The following is a 10,787-nucleotide window of genomic DNA, read 5'->3' as shown; positions in this document are numbered from 1 at the left end:
AAATGAGGTATATAAAATAAACCATATTATTATGCTGAGCTGTGAAAGGCTCAAGTCAACAGCTTCTGTGGATAACCCACTACTATTGTGGACTGCTGGACTGTGTTGGATTGTTTTTGCTGAATTCAAGCACCTACAGTATTTAGATGCCAATAGAATACCCATGCCTGACAGGACTAACAAAAAAGGGCGAGACAAAGGAAGGACCTTTTTGTATCTGTATATGCAGAATAGTTAGGATAAATATACAGCTAATTTTGCTTAATTTAATGAAAAGAAAGATTTGCAGTAATATTATTCGGACAAGATATCCTGTCTGCTTCTTGTACTATGGATAACAACTAAGAAGGTAACAATGGGGGCCAAGGAGATAGCTCAGTAGAATAAGCGCTTGCCTGGCAAGTGGAAGGGCCTGAGTTCAATCCCCAGTTTTGGGAAAAAAAAAAAAAAAAAAAAGGTAACAATGTACAATGTATTAATTATTGAAAAAGTCCTGTTAATCAGCTTTGAAACTGTATCACTGATATTTGTTTCTCAATGAAATAAAATAAAAATTAATTTAGCTTATGATTGTAAGGAAGATGGCTGCATTTGTGTTTGTGTACAAAAGACGCCTATGGCTGTGTTTGTCACCGAATGCAGGGTTTGAAGATGGAAGGCAAATTTTGCTCATTGCTTTGGTTTGCCCACTGAATTGTTTACAAACAGAATCATTCATGAAACAAGGCATTGCTGGAACAATGTCAAGATTCTGCCCCATTTCCTATGGCTTTCTCTAAACTCTTTCCCCAAAGTTCTAGTTAGTTTGTCCTTCTTTTTGGTCTTTTATCACATATCTCAAATTCCCTATTCATTTGCTGAATGTCATACTTGAGAAATTTTGGAATTGATTCAGAGCACATAGTTCACATGTAAAGTTGGGAATTGTCATGTTAGTGATCTGAATAGAAATAATGGAGAATATTAAGTTTATACAAGGTGTACACAAAAAAATTAGCCAATCCGATACAATTATTGACCTGAATCTTCACTCACATATTCTAAGTCTAACATTCTGGAATTTTTAGCGCAGGGAGGAAAATATTCCTTAATGTCAATCATATCTATTGGAAGAAAATTTGTGTTAGATTTTCTTTTCTGACATATGTGAGTAAATGACAGAAAGTCTACAAATAAGCAAACAAATAAAAAAATAAAAAATAACTAAGAATAGATGAGAATCAGCTGTCATTAAGATTCTTATTAACTCTGTGACTCAACTCATTTCTGTTCAATGAGTGTCTTAAGACGTGAAATAGGAATGAAAATTCCATGTCAGTGTGGTTATAAGCTTGTTACAAAAACTAAGTAACAAAATGGTTAGGATAGGTATATAGTTACATTTTCTTAATGAATAGAGGGATTTGTTCGAATAGTGTTTGTAAATAGGATATCATGTCCGCATCTTGTACAGCAATTAACCACTAGGAAGAACGTATGCAATGTGTTGATTATTGAAGCTGTCCTACCAATTTGGTTTGAAACTGTCTCATTGTTATTTGTTTCTCAATAAAATTATGGGAAAAATTTTTAAAAATTAATAAAAAACGAAAAAGAAAACATGACAGGGGCAAAGCCGTACATTTATACGCACAAGATGGATAAGGCAATGATCCTGAGAAACATCAGCAGGTTTTTGAAACTAGCACTTAATTGGTAGGATTTTCACCCTGACTAACTATACATACTGATACCTGTGAACCAAGCAACTGCACTGAAGATAGCAGTGTGTAATATAAAGGTGATACCTGGAATGCCTGTCATTCTGGTCTTCTAAATACGTACTTCTTGTCATGACATATCAATTATTACCATACTGTCTCTCAAGTAAGAATTTGGGTTTTTTTAAAAATAAAAAATCAACAAAAAATGAAAAAAGATACAAGAAAAAAAATGTCACAGGACTGTCCTGCTACAGTGCTGTATATAGTTAGATTTCTAAATTTCTCTGTAAAAATATATAGTTGTTTATTTATATTATTTAAATATTTTTTCATTTTTAAATTTTTTTCTCCATATTCTGTAGGGACTAAAAGTTTAATATATCAGTACTTGATAGAAAATACCTGTTCCATGCTATGCCTAAGATGTTTGATATTCAGACAGATAGTGAGGTTAAACCCAACTGCATATGTTGTAGGGTAATACTAAGCTTCTCTTCTGGAAGGTTAACAACCTAAGTTTGCAGACCAAAAATTAGAGAGATAAAAGGGCTGCAAGGACAGCCAACATTTTGACCCTAGCCTTTCAAGATCAGTGAAGACTCAGGGCATAGGAGAACCTATACTGTAACACCATGTAACTCAGATGTGTCCTAAACTTTCTGATCAAGGACATTATGGGGCCACAGAGGAATGTGATCATGACATAGAGTGTGCCTAAGGAGAATGGCATGTAGAGAAAACATTCTTTTAGGCTTTCACAGAAAGCAAATTGGTCAAGCAATAGCCTTGACTCATCCACATGGCTGACACTGACAAAAGATCAGCAAACTGTGGTACAGGGTTACAGGATAAATCCTGAGGGGACTTGACTGACCTTATCAGATACAAAAGTTACATTTCTTGTTATATAGGTCTTGCTTTATCTTTGTCTTAACCATCCAGCAGAGAAGCATAAAAACAAGGTATGTAAAGTAAAGCCATTTTAATATGCTGAGCTGTGAAAGGCTCCAGTCAACAACTTCTGTGGATAACCCACTACTATTGTGGACTTCTGGACTGTGTTGGATTGTTTTGCTGAATTCACACAACTATAATATTTAGATGCCAATGGAATACCCATTTCTGACAGGACTAAATAAAATAGGGGATACAAAGTAAGGGCCATTTTGTATCTGTATATATAGAATAGTTAGGATAGATATACAGCTGCTTTCACTTAATTCAATGAGAAGAAAGATTTGTACTAATAGTGTTTGGACAGGATATCCTGTCTGCATGTGTACTAAGGATAACCACTTAGAAGATAACAATGTACAATCTATTACTTATTGAAACTGTTGTATTAATCAGTTTTGAAACTGTCTCATTGCTGTTTGTTTCTCAAAAAATAAAATTAAAAAAAACTAAGTAAGATGGAGCATAGGAAGCTATGTTATTTTGTTACAGGATAATTACTATGAATGTTGTACATGTTGCCCATCCATTGAAAATTCCTAATGCATAGAAAAGGTTGTAACCTGAAGTTATGAAACAGAAAAAGTGGGCATGCTTCCTTAATCTTTGCAGAGGGTAAAACCTTTGTTTATTCAGAGTGAATCATCCTTTAATGTCAATCAGTAATTATTTGTCTATGCAGTACTCTGAGATACAAGACACTGTAAGTATGGATAAAAGACTCCTTCTATAATATGAGTACTGACTAAAACATCAGTGAATGTTTAAGTATTTTAAAAAATATATTGCAAAAAGACACTCAAAAACAATTCCCCTCAGTTCAAAAACTCCTGCCTCATCATTTACCATTTCCTCTGCTGAAATTTAAGCCAAAAATGGTGTCTCCGTGCCATGTACCCCAAGCAGTGGCTTGTCAATTTGGTCTCCTCCTATCCCTTGATAGTTAACTGACCAACATGTCCTTGGACATGAATACCTAAAGATGCCATCAATGCTATTGTAGTACCAGTGGATTTACTTTCTGAAGTGACTTTCCAAGTCCTCTTTCATGAGTGTTTTAGTTATACTGTCTCGGTGGCTGCCTTGATGTCCTGAATCAACTCACAATCTATTTCAAAGTCATTTTTCCTTTGGAGCAGGGTGTCAGATCTGATGATTAAAGTGGATGAGGACACACTGATGTTTTTATGAGCTTGTCTTTCCATTGGATGACACTCAGCAGCACTATTTGCTATATTTCCTCTTCACATGTTATAATGACACACAGAAAAGGATGTCCAGAATTATTCAGGAAGGGGCTGGAAAAGTGGGAAAACTGAGTACTTTGATGGGAATTAATGACAATTTTTTTATTGCAATGACTTTTTAAAGTTTTAAACATGCACTTTATATTTTGATCACCCTTTGTATATTTGATTTTAAAAAGTCACTTTTTCTGGTCATGATTTTTCAAAAAAAATTGTTATTTAATGCATGTATTTTTTTTCAGACATGCCTTCCATACACTCAGGGTAGTGAAGAATCATACTTTTTCCAAAATCAGTACAGCTTGTACTGCTTAAGAAAACAGCCACAGCATGTCTAATGCCTGTTCAAGCTGCTGTCCTACAGTGGGCTTAGGGCCGCTTTCTCTTGTCTCCACTGTACTTTGCCTCATTCTGTGGATCACACCGAGTTGCTGTGAATCAGTTATTCCGACATCTGATGCACAGACTGGCTGCAACTGCAGCATATGTTACCACCCAAGTTGGATGCCTCCTCCTTTCAGAGAATGATGTAGAAAGGGCATTTGTCAACCCTTCCAATTTTCTTCAGTTCACGTGTTGAAGTTTCACTGACATCCTCTGTAGAACTGAAATCAGATTCAATATCCCATCAATTTTGTGTCCAGAAAGCTAAGTACATTTCAGCCGTGTTACCGCAGGGGCAGCAAACATATTCAATAATATCAATTACTTACTGCAACACTTCCATGATCTGGAAAAACATATGGCTCTTGAAATCTGTCTGTTCTGCAACTATGGAAATCACTCTCTCAGTATAGAGTCTGGTCCAAACATTTTTAGTGAGCAGTAGCTGTAGAATCATAAGAATAACATAATGTTTTGTGATTACTTTGGGGAAAATCACTAAATAAATTATGTATTCCTCTTGATAAAGTTCTTCGAGAATTCAGTAGATTATTTTTAGGAAACTGTATTTAAATATTGCAAAGAGGTAAATTAAAGCTATAGTATGTTGAAAGAGTTCAAAGAAGTAAGTTAATTTGAATTTTTTTACTTGTAAGAAATTCCATGTTGACTCTTCGTAGTTATAAATAGTTATATTCAATATAATAATAATTAAATTGTTTTTTAAAGAGAGAGTACATATTAGAATTTAAAAAAACTACAAGTGATACAGAATTTCACTTTACAAAGTAATATGAACTTCACAGTGTTTGTTGTAATACATAGCATTAAATTGCTTTTGGAAGGGTTTCTCATGATCATTTTAGTCCAGTAGTAGCTTTATATATTTTCTCATTTTAGCATAAAAAATTCACATAAAGTAGAAGTTACTATATTTATTTTATAAAAGCAGAAGACTCAGAGATAATAAATAATCTAGGGATGGCAGATGCTAAATGAGAGATTTTAAATCATTTCTTTCTGATTTAAGACTTACTTCTTTCAACTATGTTCTATTGCTGTTTGTTCCATCTAGGGAGCTGTTAGGGCTCAATTTCTTTAAATCTTGGTTTTTAGGTCTACAAAGAGTATTCTTTTCTAGAAAAAAGAGTATCTTTACTATTCACTTAGTGACCTTTCAGATAATGCTACAGGATTGAAAACAGCCTCTCCTTATGTTATATTTCCCTTGATAGTAGTTTTTTAAAGCATCCAGTTGCAGTCTTTTGTAGGATCTAAGGTGCTTAGCTACAGGTCATGCTGTAGATGAATATTCAGTCCCTCATGGAGGCATAATGGAATGGCTTTTTTAAAAGATTAACAAAAGTAAAAATGATTTAAGAAAGATTAAAGCACAATATAAATTTTTAGGAGCAGGAGTATGGGGATCCGGATTTTGTTGGGATAAGAAAGAGTTAATATAGAGTCATGCTAAATAACCTGCAGGGCATGTGGGATGAGGAAAAAGAAAACAGGGCAGCAACAGCTGCAGGAGTAACCAAGAACACTTGGAACTCAAGGACACCCTGTCTTTGTGTCCTTGCTCCCAGATGCCTAACAGGTTCTAACATATAGTATGGTCTAAACATTAATCTTGGACACATATGATGGGATCTTGCTATGTTCATCTTAAGTAGCGCAAAGACTGAGACTCAAGATATATAAAAATAAAGACCACAGAAGGGGTGGCAGCCTGTTTGCTCAAGTCCTCACTTTATTGACATTGAATGTCTGTGGGTCTTTGTTTGCGGCTGGCGCCCATGAGTCTTTCCCAGCATGACTGTAGTAACATTCACCCAAAAAGGGAGGTAGAGCAGGCAAACCCATCCCTCTTCCCCACCTTACCTACCAGGTTTAAGCAAATGTGATCTTGTAAACTAGGTAAACCCATTGGCACTACAATGATACGAATGGCATCTTTAGATTCTTATGTCCAAGGAATGTGTTGGTCAATTAAGTATTCCCAGAGGAGAGAAATAAATGAGCCTACTCCTTGGGATCCAAAGAAATAAAATCAAAGTTGGTTGTTTGAACTTCAGATGACAAAAGGGTACTGGTGAGAGAGATGTTTCTAACTAGAATACTAGAGTCAGAGAGATAAGAACAATAAAATCCAGCGAAAGGAGGATTTCGTGGGCTCTTGGAACCAGTCAGTTCTACCGTGGGATAAAAACCTTCTTACATGGTCAGGTAAACTAGATTTGGAAGATGGTGATTCATGTTTCTGCCTTGATATTCCGAGCACAGGGCCACTGTCTTGCTCCTCACCATGGGAATGGTAGCCCCCGAAGGGCCTTCTGGAAAACAGACACTGGGAATTTCTTCCATAAAAGGGAATGTGACAGCAGGGGCAGAGGAATACCATAGAGTGTACCTATATCCTTTGGTTTTTAGGGTTGCTTACTCCCTTTTCTCTGACAAAGTGAGGGTTTCAGTTATTCCTTAAACTAGACTTCTCATTGCTCACATTTTCTCTGTTTTGTTTTGTTTTCACTCAGATAAATTAACTTAATCCTAAACAATAGAATGAGGAAGAGGAAGATGTTACTGTTGAAGCACTTTATCAAATGCAGGTGCTTTGGCACCAGAATTCATGAGCTGAACTGTTTCTTAAAATGAAGTTAGAACTTGCACATTAATGCCTAAGGAATATTGTATATAAAAATCACAGGGTAGCAATTTTTTTCTAATCCTGGCATATGTGCTAACCAACAGGGACTTATTCTTTAGCTACTCTGTTTTGGAAAATTTGAAGGACTAGCTCCTCATACAAAGCCCAGATGGACCCCACACTCTTTTCATGATCAAGCCAGGACTCTGCTGGAAGGTCCAGAAAGGTAAAAAGAACCCAAAACAAAGCAGGCAGAGAGAAAAAGGACAAAAGAATGAACAAGAAGGGGACAACCAAATAGCTCAGCAGATTAAAGTGCCTGGCAGCTATGGCCATTGAGACTGGGCGTGATGGCACACACCTGTAATTCCAGCTCTTGGGAGGCTGTAAACAGGCGGATCACTACGAGTCCTATGTAGTAGTGAGACTCTGAACACCCTGTAGACCCTTCCCTAAAATGCAGAAGAAAAAGTATAGAATGAACAAGAAGTGAAAAGATACCTGATAGCCATAAGGAAGGAGGTTAAAGGGAGTAAATATTTGCTATTCGAAAAAGGAAAGCTTTTATATTGCATGATTGACTTTATTTTCATTCACAACTGATTAATACGTTAATTTCCTAATATTATTAGACCCACCTTCAGCTCTTCTGGACAGTTCAGCCACACTAAGGCTATTCTGACAAAACCCTGTGAGCACTTGGTTTTGTATCAGTCTCCCTGAGTGGATTATGTGGTGCTTTAGGGGAAATTCCACATTATCTTTCCTTGTTTCTCCCATGGATCTCAATGGTGATGTTGAAGAAGGAAAGGTAAAGCTGGGCCTACTTATTCTACCTGAGTCAGTAAGGTGGTGAACACTTTTGCTAGTAAATAATTCTGCCTAGCAACTCCTTGGTAACTGGCAGAATTTCCTACCCTACGTTACCTGTAACTCTGCTAAAATTGTGAATATAGGGAGCTTGGGGCCTTCACTTTAGAAACTGCAGCTTTTGAGAACATTGTAGGGAAGGAAACAGATCTCCCTCTACCTATCACGGGGTTCACAGCTGTAGCCCCTGTGAGCAAAGATAAGCCAAAGAGAGAAAAGCATATTTGGTATAAATTTTATATGATATGGAATTCTTCAGAAGTGAGCACCTACAAAGCAGATAACCTGTGTGGTTTTATGCTCAGGTATGATAAACACTAATGCATAATTAGACTGATGGATGACTGAACAAAGGGGAGACACTTTCAAGATAGCTAATGGAGCAGAACCAAACAAAGACGCTTCCTTCTCTGTGCGAAAGGGCCTTGTGGTTTATTTTATTCTCTGTGATAAGGGTGTGTGAGTGACTTCCTTACTTTTACTGCTTCATCAAATTGCAAAGTGTTGTATTTTGATTTAATATTTTTTGAATCCCATCAACACAACCCAGTCATTATTTCTGATCAGTCCCACGGCATAGTTACAATGTACAAAGCAACAGCGATGGGCCGAGGCTCACTTCAAAATGAAGCAATAGGGATGGAAGAGACACCACTCACATGTAGAGCACTGTGTGATTCCTCACCTGCTATATATGAGGTACCGCACAGATGAGATGCTGTATTTAGAAGTTACATAATTAACATGGACTATTTTTTCACTTTTAAAAACAAACTCTGTCACTTAAATATTAAGCACACTGCGCTTTCCCAAATTAGAAACTGCTGTAACTTGTCATATTTTATTTTTAGAACATTATGCAAATATGGGAGTACGAAGAACTTCTGTTATTTATTTAAAATTCAGATCTATTAATGGTTTACATGTGTATCAAATATTATGAAGGCAAAATGTTAATCGCTTTAAATGTTTTCAGCCAAGAGCTGAAAAAAGAAGTTAAAATTATTGAATGTTCAAAGTCACATGTATTGAATCCTATTTTTTAAAAATGTATCTATGTACTCTAAGAAGGAAAGAAGAATATGACACCATAGAATATGATTATTGAAATGAGAGCTCATCAGATATTTCCTTCTTGGTCAAATAGTCAACATAATGACTATAGGAAAAAATTTACTTTATTTTATACATGTATATGGTGGAGGCAGAAACAAAAAGGATGACAGCGATTTGGGTGAAAATTCTTTCCATCTATAGAGGTGCTCTTTGTTGCATTTGTTATTCATCAAAGAACAAAATCAATTGTTTAATTCAATAGGTTTCACTTGAAATTAATTATTTAACTGGTTAAGGTAAATTCGCCATTATTTTTGTAGCCGTGTGATTAACGAATCCATGTTTGTCCCCCTAACTACAAGCCTACCTTGTCCATTGTTTACTACTCTTCTAACCACTATGCGCATCCTCCCCTTAACATCAACTATATCTACAACTTTTGCAACTCCCTGAAGCACTGACAACAAACTCCCTTCCATTCAGATTTCCTTTTAGGCAGTGTGTTGAATCTGTCCCTTTTCTATTTGTATGCTTCTCTCTTCATGAGGTATCTTATTCCTCTCCATGCTACATGTACTATATGTACATGAAATATGAGCTGGCAGTAGTGTCTGTCTCCCAATCAGCTGCAGCCATTGCAGTGGGAACACTATCTCAGAGAATTTCAATACCCATCATATCTGATTCTCTAACAACTTAGCTCCTTTCTAGTGACAAAGATATTTACCACTACACCTGTCATCATCTTGAACCATTGTCACTGCTGGAAAATTACATATCAGTTCATCTGACTACAACAGTTTCTGCTTATTTATACTTCTACTCTCTGTGGTTTTAGTTACCTATGGTCAACCTTGTTTTGGAAATACTAAATATATAACTCCAAAAATGAATGATACATTGCATGTTTTGGGGAGTAGTATAATAAAAGCTTGTATCATCCTGCTCCATTTTATGCAAAATATGAATCATCTCTTCCCTGGGCTATTCAACTGGGACACAATATCATGAATTCATTGGGTCTTGGTCATCTTGGTGACAAAATCAACTCAGTGACCCAGTGCTAGGGGTGTTGTAGCTCAGCAGCAGAGCTCTTGCCTAACACACACAGATCCCTGCATTTTGTCATACCACAACTACTCATTAGAAAAATAAAGGAGTGTTTCAAACTGGTTTTGTTCAAGTATGTTTATTTTACTTAATAGTGACTCTATAGTATAAAAGTAGAGCTACAGAGGCACAAGGACATAAAATATGGAAGGAAAGGTAAATCAGGGCATTCTGTTGCAAAACTGTAGTCTATACAGAAAAAAAAAAGATAGTACATGTTTGGTATAATCCAGAGTTTCAGGCTTGCAAAGTGGATTGCGTCAAAGACGTACAAAGTTTTACACCATCAAAGAATAAATACACAAACCAAAGAAAGAAGGTAGGAGAGTTTTACTGGAAATAAGGAGAAGAATAGTTCTTGAATTTCCAAGAAGGTTTCTGAGCAAGTAGACACCAAGGCTCTTTGTCAGGGTTAATTTGTACAGCAAAATCATAACATGGGTCAAATTTACTGGGTGGTACAGGGTCTCACTATATATGTTGGACTTGTAGTGATTCTCCTGTTTTCAGTCTCTCAAGCACTGGAATTATGTGCACGCCACCATGCCCAGTCTTCTAGAAATAGTTTTGTAGGTTCTTTCTTTTTGAACAAAGGCTTAATCAGGAGGAGCTCAAAAATAGGGAGATTTTACATTTATTAAAGGTAAGAGGATTAAAAATAAACAAGGAACATAAACAAATTCTTCAGAATGACTTTGAGCCAACTGAAGGTAAGGGAAAAAATACAGTCTGAAAACCACAGGGTAGCCCATAGTTGGTGGCCTTGATAGTGACCATCAGTTTTGTATGTCCTACTCTTCAGACTTGTATCAG

Source organism: Octodon degus, unplaced genomic scaffold (assembly GCF_000260255.1).
Source record: "Octodon degus isolate 3935 unplaced genomic scaffold, OctDeg1.0 scaffold00106, whole genome shotgun sequence".
Classification (NCBI taxonomy): Eukaryota; Metazoa; Chordata; class Mammalia; order Rodentia; family Octodontidae; genus Octodon; species Octodon degus.
The sequence above is the reverse complement of the archived record's forward strand: the minus strand, read 5'-3'. Positions refer to the sequence as shown.